The sequence below is a fragment of the Gorilla gorilla genome, chromosome 14 (assembly GCF_029281585.2).
Source record: "Gorilla gorilla gorilla isolate KB3781 chromosome 14, NHGRI_mGorGor1-v2.1_pri, whole genome shotgun sequence".
NCBI lineage: Eukaryota > Metazoa > Chordata > Mammalia > Primates > Hominidae > Gorilla > Gorilla gorilla.
In genome coordinates, this window is record NC_073238.2 from 43,456,849 (window position 1) to 43,469,304 (window position 12,456).

The 12,456-nt window shown below is 39.9% G+C and overlaps 1 protein-coding gene across 9 annotated transcripts in view; it reads left to right on the forward strand.

Moving 5' to 3' along the window:
• Positions 1–12,456, forward strand: part of MTUS2 (microtubule associated scaffold protein 2) — a 694,372-nt gene that overhangs the window by 307,921 nt on the left and 373,995 nt on the right. The window lies entirely within an intron of this gene.

Below are 12,456 nucleotides of genomic sequence, written 5' to 3' on the forward strand. Positions count from 1 at the left end.
TGTTTAAAAATTGGAAATAATTTAAAAACTATGGTAAAGAGCAAAATTTAAATTTCTAGCATGTTTCCCTTTCTTTATCCCTGACGTTTCTATGCTTCAGATTTTTAAAAAGCCTCCTGTTTTGCATTAATATTCTCTCAATACTTGAAATTTTTATTCATTTACAATCAGCACTTGTTTTAGTTTCTCTAAATAGTATCCCTTTTGCTTCCTTTCACTGTTCTTTTTTAAATTATTGTTTTCTGTTTATAGTAGCTACTGAATTTATTTTTTTCATTTTTCATAGGTAGTTTAAATACTCTGTGATTCATTGTGTTTATAATTTTCATTTAAATTTTTTCTTCTCTGAGAATGTAATTTTCATTTACATTTCATCTTCATTTGTTGACTTACCACATTGATATTTCTGTTTTAATATTTAAAACACAAACATTTGGCTGGGTGCAGTGGCTCACTCCTGTAATGCTAGCATTTTGGGAGGCCGAGAATAGCGGATCACTTGAGGTCAGGAGTTTGAGACCACCCTGGCCAACATGGTGAAACCTTGTCTCTACTAAAAATACAAAAATTAGCTGGGCATGGTGGTGCATTTCCGTAATCCCAGCTACTCAGGAGGCTGAGGCAGGATAATCGCTTACACCTGGGAGTGGAGGAGCCAAGATCATCCCATTGTTCTCCAGTCTGGGCGACAGAGTGAGAGTCATCTCAAAACACACACACACACACACACACACACACGCATACACACACGCACTTGAAAAACATATTTTTCTGAATGATGTATTGAGAGCCCTGGATAAACTGGGAGTCTCCTTAAAGGATAAAACCCAAGTGTTCTCAGAACATGGTGGTAGTGTCCCCGGGCCTCCCGCCTCATTCCCTAGGCTGCCATCCCCCTGCAGATGCCCACTGCCCTCATTCCAGGGGGTATTGTCCAGCCAGGTAAGTGGACTCTTTGACTCTAGTTGCTTAGGTCAACACACCATTGCCAAATATTTGACTATGTCATCCTTTTACAGAAATGACAAATAATTCTCTCCCTTGTCAATAAGGTAAACACGTTAGCTTGGCATTCAGGATTTTTCTCAGTCTACCCTGAACTTCTTACCCAAAGCCTCATTATTCCATTGGTAATGAGGAATGGGACAGATATTCAGGAAACTTCTATTTTAGGACTAGGCATGTTGTTGCCTGTTTGAATTAGAGGGTATTTAAGATGAAGAAGACTTGGTTCTTTCCATTACAGGTCATAGATTAGTGGAGGAGGATACTGATATTCTAATTTAATGTAAATCATTACAATATAGTGTAATTTAATTTAATGTAAATTATTACAATATAGTATAATACCTAAAGAAGTAGAGATATGAAAAAATAAAACACATAAAATCTGGTTGCCATTAAGTTGGCTACTATTTTTTTTAAAAAGCCCAGAAAATAACAAGTGTTGGTGAGGATGTGGAGACATTGGAACCCTCATGCATTGCCGATTGGCCTAGAATGGTGTACCCACTATAGAAAACAAGATGGCAATTCCTCAAAAAATTAAAACTAGAATTACTGTGTCACCCAGCAATTCCACTACTGGATATATACCCCAAAAATGTGAAAGCAGGCTTGTGAAGAGATATTTATGTATCCATGTTCCTAATTGTATTATTCACAACAGTCAAGAGGTGGTAACAGACCAAGTAACCATTGATGGATGAATGGATAAACAAAATGTCATTTATCCATATAGCAGAAGACAATTCAGCCTTAAAAGGAAAAGAAATTCTGACACATGCTACAACATGGGTGAACCTTGAGTACATTGTGCTGAGTGAAATAAGCCAGACACAAAGGACAAATACTGCATGATTCCACTAATAGGAGGTACCTGGAGTACTCAGATTCATAGAGACGGAAAGTAAAATGGAGTTGTCAGGGGCTAAAGAGAAGGAGGAATGGGAAGTTACTGTTTAACAGGTATAGAGTGTCACTTTGGGAAGATGCAAAAATTCTGGAGATGGATGGTTGTAATTGTTGCACAACAATGTAAATGTACTTAATACCACTGAACTTTACACTTAAAAATAGTAAAATTATATTATGTGAATTTTACCACAGTTAGAAAATAAATTTTAAGTGTCCAATGTCAGCCAATTATTTAGTTGTTAATAAAGAAATGGAAAACTAAATCAAGTGGGCTAAAATGTCACTTTGATAACTATAGGACAGCTTGTAGGGCCAATGGGGTGTAGGTGTTTACATCCAATAGTGGTAGCATCTTACAAATAAATCTCTTGCATCAGTGTGAGTGATGGGGTATGTGATAGGCATCACATTGAACTTCTTGAGCAGCTTCCTTGGTTTAAAATGAGTAGCTGTTTGAGTCGTTTGCAATTCAACCCAAGAAACACTTAAGGTTGCCAAGCAACATGACTGCTGTCAACAGAAGCAAATCTAACATTAATTTCCTGTCTCCTAAAATGAAAGAAGAAACGTTGAATCTAAATGTTTTCATTTCTAGCTACTTTATTGAATAATATGAACACTTTGTCAAGAATGTGCTGTGCTGTTTCTACATGAACAGTTTCATGCAGCCACTCCCGTGTTTTGTTTTCTTAGCCAAAGCACCTTAGGTCTTTCAAGAGCCCAGAGGCAACATGTAGATACCTGCCGCAGGATTTACACTCTGAAAACTAATAGCTTTACCTGGGAAGTTCTAAAAATCACTCAGTAAAATGAAGTTGTTAAATGGCAAACTCTTTATTTCATGATGATTTTTTAAACCCGGAGGACTTCTTTTTGGTTAAGCTTAGCAAACAAAGACAATAGTTAGATTACTCAGTTCACTTCCTGCACAGAACCACAGAACAGACTTAAACGAGACAGCTTTCTGTTTGAGGCATCCCCTTACTGAATTCTGTGATCCACAGAAATAAAGTCAGTGGCAAATGTACAAAATTGAAATGATTCCACTGGATTGGCCAAAGGATAGCCATAATTGGGTATTCTCTTTTCTTCTGAAGCAAGAGCTGTATATTCTACTCAGACTGCTGTGTTCACTGTCTTTAACAGACTCTAGCTGGAGTAGACAGTGAGGAGAGGAATATAGCTATGTATGTGAACTACTTTGACACCCATTTAACTTCTCCATATACCAGAAATGAGGTTGGTGGGCTGTCCTCATCCCTGGACTTCCTCTTTCCCTTAACTCCTGCCCTTTACTGAGAACCCACGGGGAGGAGGTCTTCTCAGTTCCTTACCTCTATGACTGCAGTAACCTTCAATCCCGTGTGAAGAGTTCATACCTGTAGTCACATCCTGTGCCTTGTCAGCCTCTGAAATCTTTGTTCTCTGTGCTAACCTACAGCCATATTTCCCATTCTTTCATTTCTCGCCTCATTTTCCACAGTGGCTACTCCAAACCTCCACCACACTACAGAATTTCCATTTTACTGCCACTTACCCCTCTCTCTCTACCTGTCTTTAGCTCTGCTTTCCTGTTTCTATCCAAAGCTAAAGTAATTTCTTCATCTCTGCCCTTTACTTCGAGCTTGTCCAACCTGCAACCTGCTGGCTCCATGCAGCCCAGGATGGGTTTGAATGTGACCCAACATAAATTCGTAAACTTTCTTAAAACCTTATGAGATTTTTTTGTGATTTTTTTTTTTAAATTTTAGCTCATTAGCTGTTGTTAGTATATTTTATGTGTGGCCCAAGACAATTCTTCTTTCAGTGTGGCCCAGGGAAGCTAAATATTGGACATCCCTGCTCTACTTCGTCCTACAACCTGAAGACCTTAGAATGCCTATGTTGGGGTCATATGTCTCTACTTAGGAGCTGGGAGACCTTGGAAAGTTCACTGGCCACTTTGTATACCAGTTTCTCATCAGCACATGTGGTTGGTTAATGGTACCCATATCACAGGGCGATTGTGAGGATTAAAGAGAAAATGCATGTAAAGCACACTGGACAGTGGTGGGCATGTGGTCAGTGCTCGGTCAGTGTTCAGTGCTCCGATCACCAGCCTCTGCCCCAGGTGCTGTCTTGGGTGCCCTCTCCGTCTGGGCTCCTGGGTGTCTCTTCTGTACCCACATGCGTCTTGCTCACCTGCTCCTGGCCCCAGCCGTTGAGCTGCTCCCACACCACTTAACTTGTTCTTCAGCCTTAAAACCTTAGCTTTAGTAGCACTTCCTCCAGAGATCCTTATCTGATATCATGCCCCCTCCCCCTGCCCAAGTGTGAGTGAGAGGTCTCTGTCCTGTCCTTCCACACTCCCTGGATTTCCCCTCTGGGTTGGTCAGTTTTCTGTGTCAACATGGCTAGGCCTGAGTACCCAGTTATTCACTGGACACTCATTTAGGCCAGAGTACCCACTTATTCACTTGGATGTGAATCTAGATGTTACCATGGAGGTATGTTGTAGATGTCGTTAACATCTAAAATTTGCTGACTTTAAGAAAAAGAAGTTATCTTCTTTAGCCTGGGTGAGCCTCATCCAATCATTTCAAAGGCCTTAAAGAGCAAAACTGAGGCTTCCCTGAAGAGAAAGAAATTGTGCCTCAAGACTGCAACATCAGATCCTGCCCCCAAGTTTCCACCCTGTAGGCTTGCGCTGTGGATTTTGGCCTTGTCAGCCCCCATAATTGGGTAGTCTCATTTTTTGAAATCTCTGTGCATGTGTGTGTTTCATATTCTCCTGATTCTGTCTCTGGACAGGGCTGACTGCAGCCTCTCACAGCTCGCACATTGGCTGCACTGGGCCCTGCTTGCCCTGATTCTCCTCTGATCCGATAGCTGCTCACTGGCAGGAGCCACATTTCTCCATGTGCTTGTCCCATAGCTTAGTTAATACTGAACACTTCCATTTCTCCTGCTAAGCAGTGTGGTTTTACAGATTAGTGTATTCAACAGATGTTTATTGAATTTTGGGGGTATGCCACATACCTCACAAAGTGCTATACATACAAACCTGAAAAGAACCTATCCCTGCTTTTCCAGAGCTGCAGGCTGGTGAGATCAGTGTTGAAGCAAATGTTGATGTGATGTGTAATGGAGGTGCGTACAGAGGAATTGAATGTATTAGAAAGGTGTCTAAGTTTGAGACATCAAAGAAGGCAGTAGAAGAAGAGACAAACTTGAAGGAACAGTTGAGTTTGCAGGTGGGACAGACAGACAGAATAGCCGTGTGAATTTGTAGAGGCATGACACATTGCAGCAGCGAGATGGGATTAGACCTCCTGGGCCACTGCTGGGCAGGCAGGCCTTCCTCAGGCCGTGAAGACATGCAGCGGGACCAGAAAATAATGTTCAATGAGGAGTGAGTTGGATTTACGAATTAAAGACCACATAATGGGCGGCAAAGGGAGTGGGTTAGAGAAGGTGAAACTCAAGGAGAGGAAACCGGTTAGGAATCGCCCAGAGACAGATGATGCAGAGGGACTCAGATGGCGACAGGAAGGAGAGGAAAGGATGGGCAAAAGAGGTCTTCAGGATTATTTCACATTATAAATACCAGAAAATGTGAGTGCATATACATTAAATGTCAATAACATGATTTTGAAAATCTTACGGAAGGTGAATTATACACCTCAATGAAAAGGGAAATAAAGAACTGGCAATCTTTACATGAGCAAGGATGAAAAATATAATTTCCCAAAGTCAACAGTAAATATTTATGAATGGTGGCATTTGGGGTAATTTTAGTTTTTTTCTTTATCTTCTAATCATTATTTAAAATTTTTGATGCTAGCCATGTGTCACTCATGTTGTTAATTCAAACATAAAAAAAAATGCCAGGTTGCCTTCAACTGTATTCCTCACTCTGTGCCTACTTTCAGTTTTGATCCCTGTCTGGGTGTTTTGATCCATGCCTGGGTGTTTCATATATATAAAACTGAACAAAGTCTAAATGTATTCGGTGATTACATAAAAAATAAGATAATGAGGAAAACCTTCATCTTTGATGCCTTTATATTGTGCATCAAAGGATGACCCTAGTTTAAAAGGAAATTGTAAATGATAAAACAAAGGTTTAGTTCAAACCATTGCCCTAAATGTTGGGCCTTGTAGAACATTTCTTTAGATTTCTCTAAATGTGGTGGCAAGTGCATTTCTGTGGAATTGCGGACACACTGTGCACTTTCTCTGGTTTATAAATATTTAGTACCATGATTACTCATATATTCAGGTATTGGAATGGAACTGTTTTCCCCGGCAGTCTTTTTTTTTTTTTTTTTTTTCGCATCCGGAATGACATTCCAGATTCAGAAAGGACTGGCTGTCATTTAGCTCTGTTATTTGAGAGAACTGTAATTCTGTATTTCTGTCATTGGGCCAGAGTCCAGATTCTGTATGCTGGTCTTTTTTTCATAATTGCATTTATAAAACGAACATTTGGGCTCATGATGGCAACCTTTCCCAAAGGCCGGATTCCCTGTGCAAAAGACTGGAGGGTGATCTTTCCACTTAGAATATATTTCCCAAGCAAATCTACCTTGTCTTCTTGATATCATTGTTGTTTAAACAAAGAGGTTCAGCCTATTTAGTAAAGATGACTGTTTTCTTTCCATTTTCGAACTCATTTTTACTTTGTAGTTTTTTTTTATTGATACGTCATATTTGTTCATATTTATGGGGTACGTGTGATGTTTTGTTACATGCATAGAATGTGTAATGATAGGAGGAATCAGTTCTTAAGATGACTTTTTATTTTAGGTGATGATATGTGATTGTGAGTGAAAGGACAACAAAATGAGTCATGGCTGGTGAGGAACTGCCTGTGCCCAGCATGCTGGTTCTCAGGGGCAGCCTCAGTACTTCAGTATGGTGTGTAGTGTTGGGCTTGGGCTGTCATTGTGAAGCAGAAAACAGTCTCTCTTCAAAAAAGAATGGTGAGGGCAGGGTGAGGTGAGAGTTCTTGGTCCATTAAGGTCAGAACATTGAGGATTAGTTTTATTTTTACACTTTGGTGAAACCCCAAGACCTTTCTTGGTACTGGGGAGGCCTTACTGCTGTTTGTCAATCATTGCTGTCGTGGAGCCTTCACCCTTTGTGTTTTCAGAGTGCTTTATAGCCAAGAGCTTTGCTTTATAGCCAAGAGCTTTGAAAGAGCAAGGTTAGGGTTTTGTCTTGGTCATATGGAGGACAGAATGGAGTGAGTCCAAGAAGAGAGAGGATTTGGTCATGCCTTGGATGTCCTTACTGAAGGGAGCAAGAATATGTGTAGATTTTGAGTGTGTCATTAATTAACACGTTTAACTCAGATCAAGTGTCTCTCCACTCCAAAATCTCCAGCTCTTTCTTTGACTCAGAATAAAGCCCAAGTCCTTATTATACTGGACACCACAGCCCCATGTTATCTGGTCCCATTCTTCCCTGACCCTTCCTTTGCTTCCCCTCCTCACTCTGCTCAAGCCACTCCAGCCTCCTTGCTCTTCCTTCTGCCCAGGCACCGGGCTCACCCTTGCTTGAGGCCTGAAATGTTTGTCCCAGATAATTCTTCCTTCTAGCCTTTGCCCAATCTCACCTTCCCAGTGAGGCCTGCTCAACTGCCCACATTAATGACATGACAACCTTTGCCTTCTGACCCTGCACACTCAGCCCTCTTCTATTTTTTTCTTGCACTTTTCACCTCTAGCACACTTATTCATTATGTGTATTCAATTTCTATACATATTTTATTTATTTATTTATTTTATTTTTGAGACGGAGCCTTGCTCTGTTGCCAGGCTGGAGTGCAATGGTGTGATCTTGGCTCACTGCAACCTCCACCTCCTGCGTTCAAGTGATTCTCCTGCCTCAGCCTCCCAAGTAGCTGGGACTACAGGCACGCACCACCATACCCAGCTAATTTTTGTATTTTTAGTAGAGACAGGGTTTCAGCATGTTGGCCAGGATGGTCTCAATCTTTTGACCACGTGATCCGCCTGCTTCAGCCTCCCAAAGTGCTGGGATTACAGGCGTGAACTACAGCACCCAGCCTATTTATTTTTAAGTGTATTGATTATTATTCATCTCCCTCTGCTCCAGGAAGGGAGAGATCCTCATCCCTTTTATTCACTGATGTATCCCAAGTGCCTTCAGCTGTGTCTGGCACTCAGGAGGTCCTCACATAGGTGTTGAATGGAATTGACAGAAGATTCAATGGGTCAATTTTTCCACTGGTCTAAAATGATACTCCTTGTGTCTATCATGGGGATGCCTTGAACAGAGAAGTGTGATGATGTTTTAAAGTCCTCTTACCTTCTTATGACATGCCAGGCCTTGAGCTAATCTCTTTATAGTCATAGAGGTAGCTGTCATCCTTAGTTTGCAGTTAAGAGAAGCTGAGCCCTAGAGGTTTTGGAGATTAACAGAACCTTGTTTCGAATCCCAGTCTTACTGACTCAAAAGCTGATAGTCTTGACCACTATGACATACTGGATATGAGACAGCTGACTTACAGATGCCCTGCTTACCTCCTGGCTGGAATGATGTTACCCCTGAGACAGCAGCCAGTGCTGCCAACAGATCCTAGACAGCAGGTGGGGGCCATTGAGGCCCAGCTCAGGAGGACTTGGCGTGGGCAGACAGCTGCCTTCACATGGCCATGGCAATGGTGGGGCAGAGGCATTGTCTTTTTCCACAAGGAAAAAGGGCAGCTTGAGACATCTGTAGGTCAGCATCAAGGGCTGGTCCAAGCCTGCTGGGAGCTACAGGGATTAATGCTGTGAAAGATGAGAGGCTGCACTCTTTAGCTAAAGAAGCCTGGCTTCCTGCTCACCTCCACTTGGCTTAGCCATCCCTCTAGATGGCTTTAAACAATGTTTAGTTGTCTTATTTCATCAGAAAAGCAACACATGTTCACTGTGGAGAGTTTGGAAAACACCAGTTTGTGCCCAGTATCAAATGAAAGTCATCCCTAATTCTACCATCCAGAGACGTTGATGATGACATGATTTTGATCGAATCCTTACGTGTCGTGGTGCTGCACTAACATTTAGTGCTGATTTCCCATTTAAAAAATCTTGACAACAAGTCTGTGAGGTAGGTATTATTTGCTCCATTTTACTGATGAGAAGCAGAGCAGTTAAATGACCTCCCAAGATGACACTGCTGGGAAGTAGTACAGCCAGGTTTCAGCCCAAATATTGACATGACCCCAGAACTCTGGAGTGAGTACGTTTCATATACTTGTGTCTGTGTGAGTGCATGTACATGGTGTATATACACATACATATACTTTTCTTTTTTATGGGATAAAGTAAAAACTTTACTGAAGGAATAGAACTTAACCTGGAGAGATACAGCCTGATCCTGGGTGACTCAACATTATGCAGATTCCTGTTCTCTTCAAATTCTTCTATAAATTACTGTCATTACATTCAAAAACCTAATTAAGCTTTCTATAGCTTTTTTTCCCATGTTTGTTGTTGTGGTAGAATACACACGACAAAATTTGGCATCTTAACATTGAAGTGTACAGTTCAGTGGCAGTAAGTACATTCACATTGTTGTGCAACCATCACCACCACCCATCCACAGGACTCTTTTCGTCTCACAGAACTGAAACTCTGTACCCATTAAACAACAACTCTGCATTTCCCCCAACCCTTCAGCCCCTGGAAACCACAATTCTGCTTTCTGTCTCAATGAATGTGACCACTCTAGATACCTCATATAATTGGAATCGTACAGTATTTGTGTTTTTGTGACTGACTTATTTCACTTATATAATGTCCTCAGGGTTCATTAATGTTGTAACATCTGTTAGAATTTCCATTCTTTTTAAGTCTGAATAATATTCCTTTGTATGCATAGACCATATTTTGTTTATCCATTTGTGAATGGACATTTTGGTTGCTTCCACATTTTAGCTACTGCAGTTAATACCACTGTGAACCTGGGGGTACAAATATACAAATATCTTTTTAGGACCCTGCTTTCAGTTCTTTTGAGTATATATCCAGAAGTAGAATTGCTAGATGATGTGGTAATTCTATTTTTAATTTTTGGGGGAGCTGCCATACTGTTTTCCGTAACAGCTGTACCATTTTACATTTTCACAAGTGCACAAGGGTTCCAGGTTCTCCACATTCTTGACAACACTTGTTATTTTGTGTTTTTTTTCTTAATAGTAGCCATACTAATGGTTGTGAGGTGCTATCTCATTATAGGTTTGATTTAATTTTCATAATGATTAGTGAGGTTGAGCATGTTTTCATATGATTATTGCCATTTGTATTCTTCTTTGGAGATCCGCCTCCTCCAGTCCTTTGCCTGTTTTTGAATGGGATTGTTTGTTTTTTGTTATTGAGTTTCAGGAGTTTTCTGTGTATTCTGGATATTAATCCCTTATCAGATATGCAATTTGCAAATATTTTCTCTCATTCTGTGGGTTGCCTTTTAATCTGTTGGCAATGGTTTTTGATATACAAATTTTTAAAATTTTCAGAAGTCCTCAGATTTTCTTTTATTGTCTGTGCTTTCAGTGTCATATCTAAGAAATCATTGCCAAATCCAATGTGGTGAAGCTTTTGTCCTGTTTTCTTCTAAGAGCTTTATGGTTTTAGGTTTTCCATTTAGATGTTTGATCCATTTTGAATTAACTTTTGTATATGATGTTAGGTAAAGGCCCAACTTTGTTGTTTCGCATGGAAATATCCAGTTTTCGAAGAATCATTTGTTGAAATGATTTCCCTCCCCCCATTGAATAGTCATGGCACCTTGTTAAAATCATTTGACCATTAATGTGAGGGTTTACTTTTGGATTATTTATTCTACTTCATGGGTCTATATGTCTATCTTTTTGCAGTACCACACTGATTTGATTACTGGGGATTTGGAGTAAGTCTTGAAATTAGGAAGTGTGTCTCCTCCAGCTAAATGTTAGTCAATTTGTTGATCTTTACAAAGAAACAGCTTTTGGTTTTATTGATTTTCTCTATTATTTTCTTATTCTTTATTTCCTTCCTGTACTCTGCTCTACTCTTTACTGTTTCCTTCCTGTATTAGTTTTGGGTTTAATTTGTTCTTCTCATTCAAGTTCCTTAAATTGTAACATTAGGTTGTTGATTTAAGATCTTTCATGTTTTTTATTGTAAGCACATATGGCTACAAATTTGCCCTTTAGCACTGCTTTTGTTTATTCCCTAAGTCTTGTTATGTTGTATTTTTATTTTTTTTGTCTCTATTTATTTTCTAATTTCCCTTGTGATTTCTTTTTTGATTTGTTGGTTGTTTAAGAGTGTGCTGTTTAATTTCCGCACATTTTTGAATTTTCACTTTCCTTCTGTTACTGATTTCTAATGTCATCTGGTTGTAGTAAGAGAAGGAAATTTGTAATCTGTCTTTTAAAATCTATTGAAGCTTAATTTGTGGTCTAGTATATGTCTAGGTTGGAAAATTTCCCATGTGCACTTGAAAAGAATGTGAATTCTGTTATTGGGTAGAGTACTCTGTATAAATCTAATTGGTTTATTGTGTTGTTCAAGCTCTCTATTCTTTCCTTATCTTCTGTCAGGGTTTTCTGTAGGTTATTAAGAATGGGGTATCGAAGTCTCCAACTATACTATGGAATGATTTCTTTCTTCAGTTCCATCAATTTTTGCTTATATATTTGATGGTCTGTTATTAGATGTTTAAATGTTTATAATTGTTATATATATCTTCCTTCCGTATCACCCTTTTTTTTTTGTTTTTTGAGACAGTTTCACTGTTGTCACCCAGGCTGGAGTGCAATGGCACGGTCTTGGCTCACTGCAACTTCCGCCTCCCGAGTTCAAGCAATTATCCCGCCTTAGCTTCCCGAGTAGCTGGGATTACAGGCATCCGCCACACACCTGGCTAATTTTTGTATTTTTAGTAGAGACGGGGTTTCACCATTTTGGCCGGGCTCCTGATCTCAGGTGATGCGCCCGCCTTGACCTTCCAAAGTGCTGGGATTACAGATGTGAGCCACCGTACCCGGCCAACACTTTTTATTAATATATGCAATAGTCCGCCTTACTTTTCATTAATATAATATATACAGTAGGCCCCTTTATCCATGATTTTGCTTTCCGAGGTTTCAATTACCTACTTCAACCAAGGTCCGAAAATATTAAATGGACACTTTCAGAAATAAACAATTCACAGGTTTTAATTATTGTATGCCCTTCTGAATAGCGCAGTGAAATCTCACACTGTCCCACTTTGTTCCACCCACGTCAGAACCATCCCTTTGTCCAGCATATCTATACTGTGTGCACTACCCACCCATTAGTCACTTAGTAGCCATCTCAGTTATCACGTTGCAAAAACAGTGGTTTCAGGCATTCACTGGGAATATAGGAATGTATTCCCCACAAATAAGAGGGGACTACTATAATGTCCTTCTTTGTCTCTTATAACTTTTTTTGATCTAAAGTTTATTTTGTGATAGTATAGCCAGTTCTGCTCTCTTTTGGTTACTGTTTGCATAGAACATATTTTTCTATCCTTTCACTT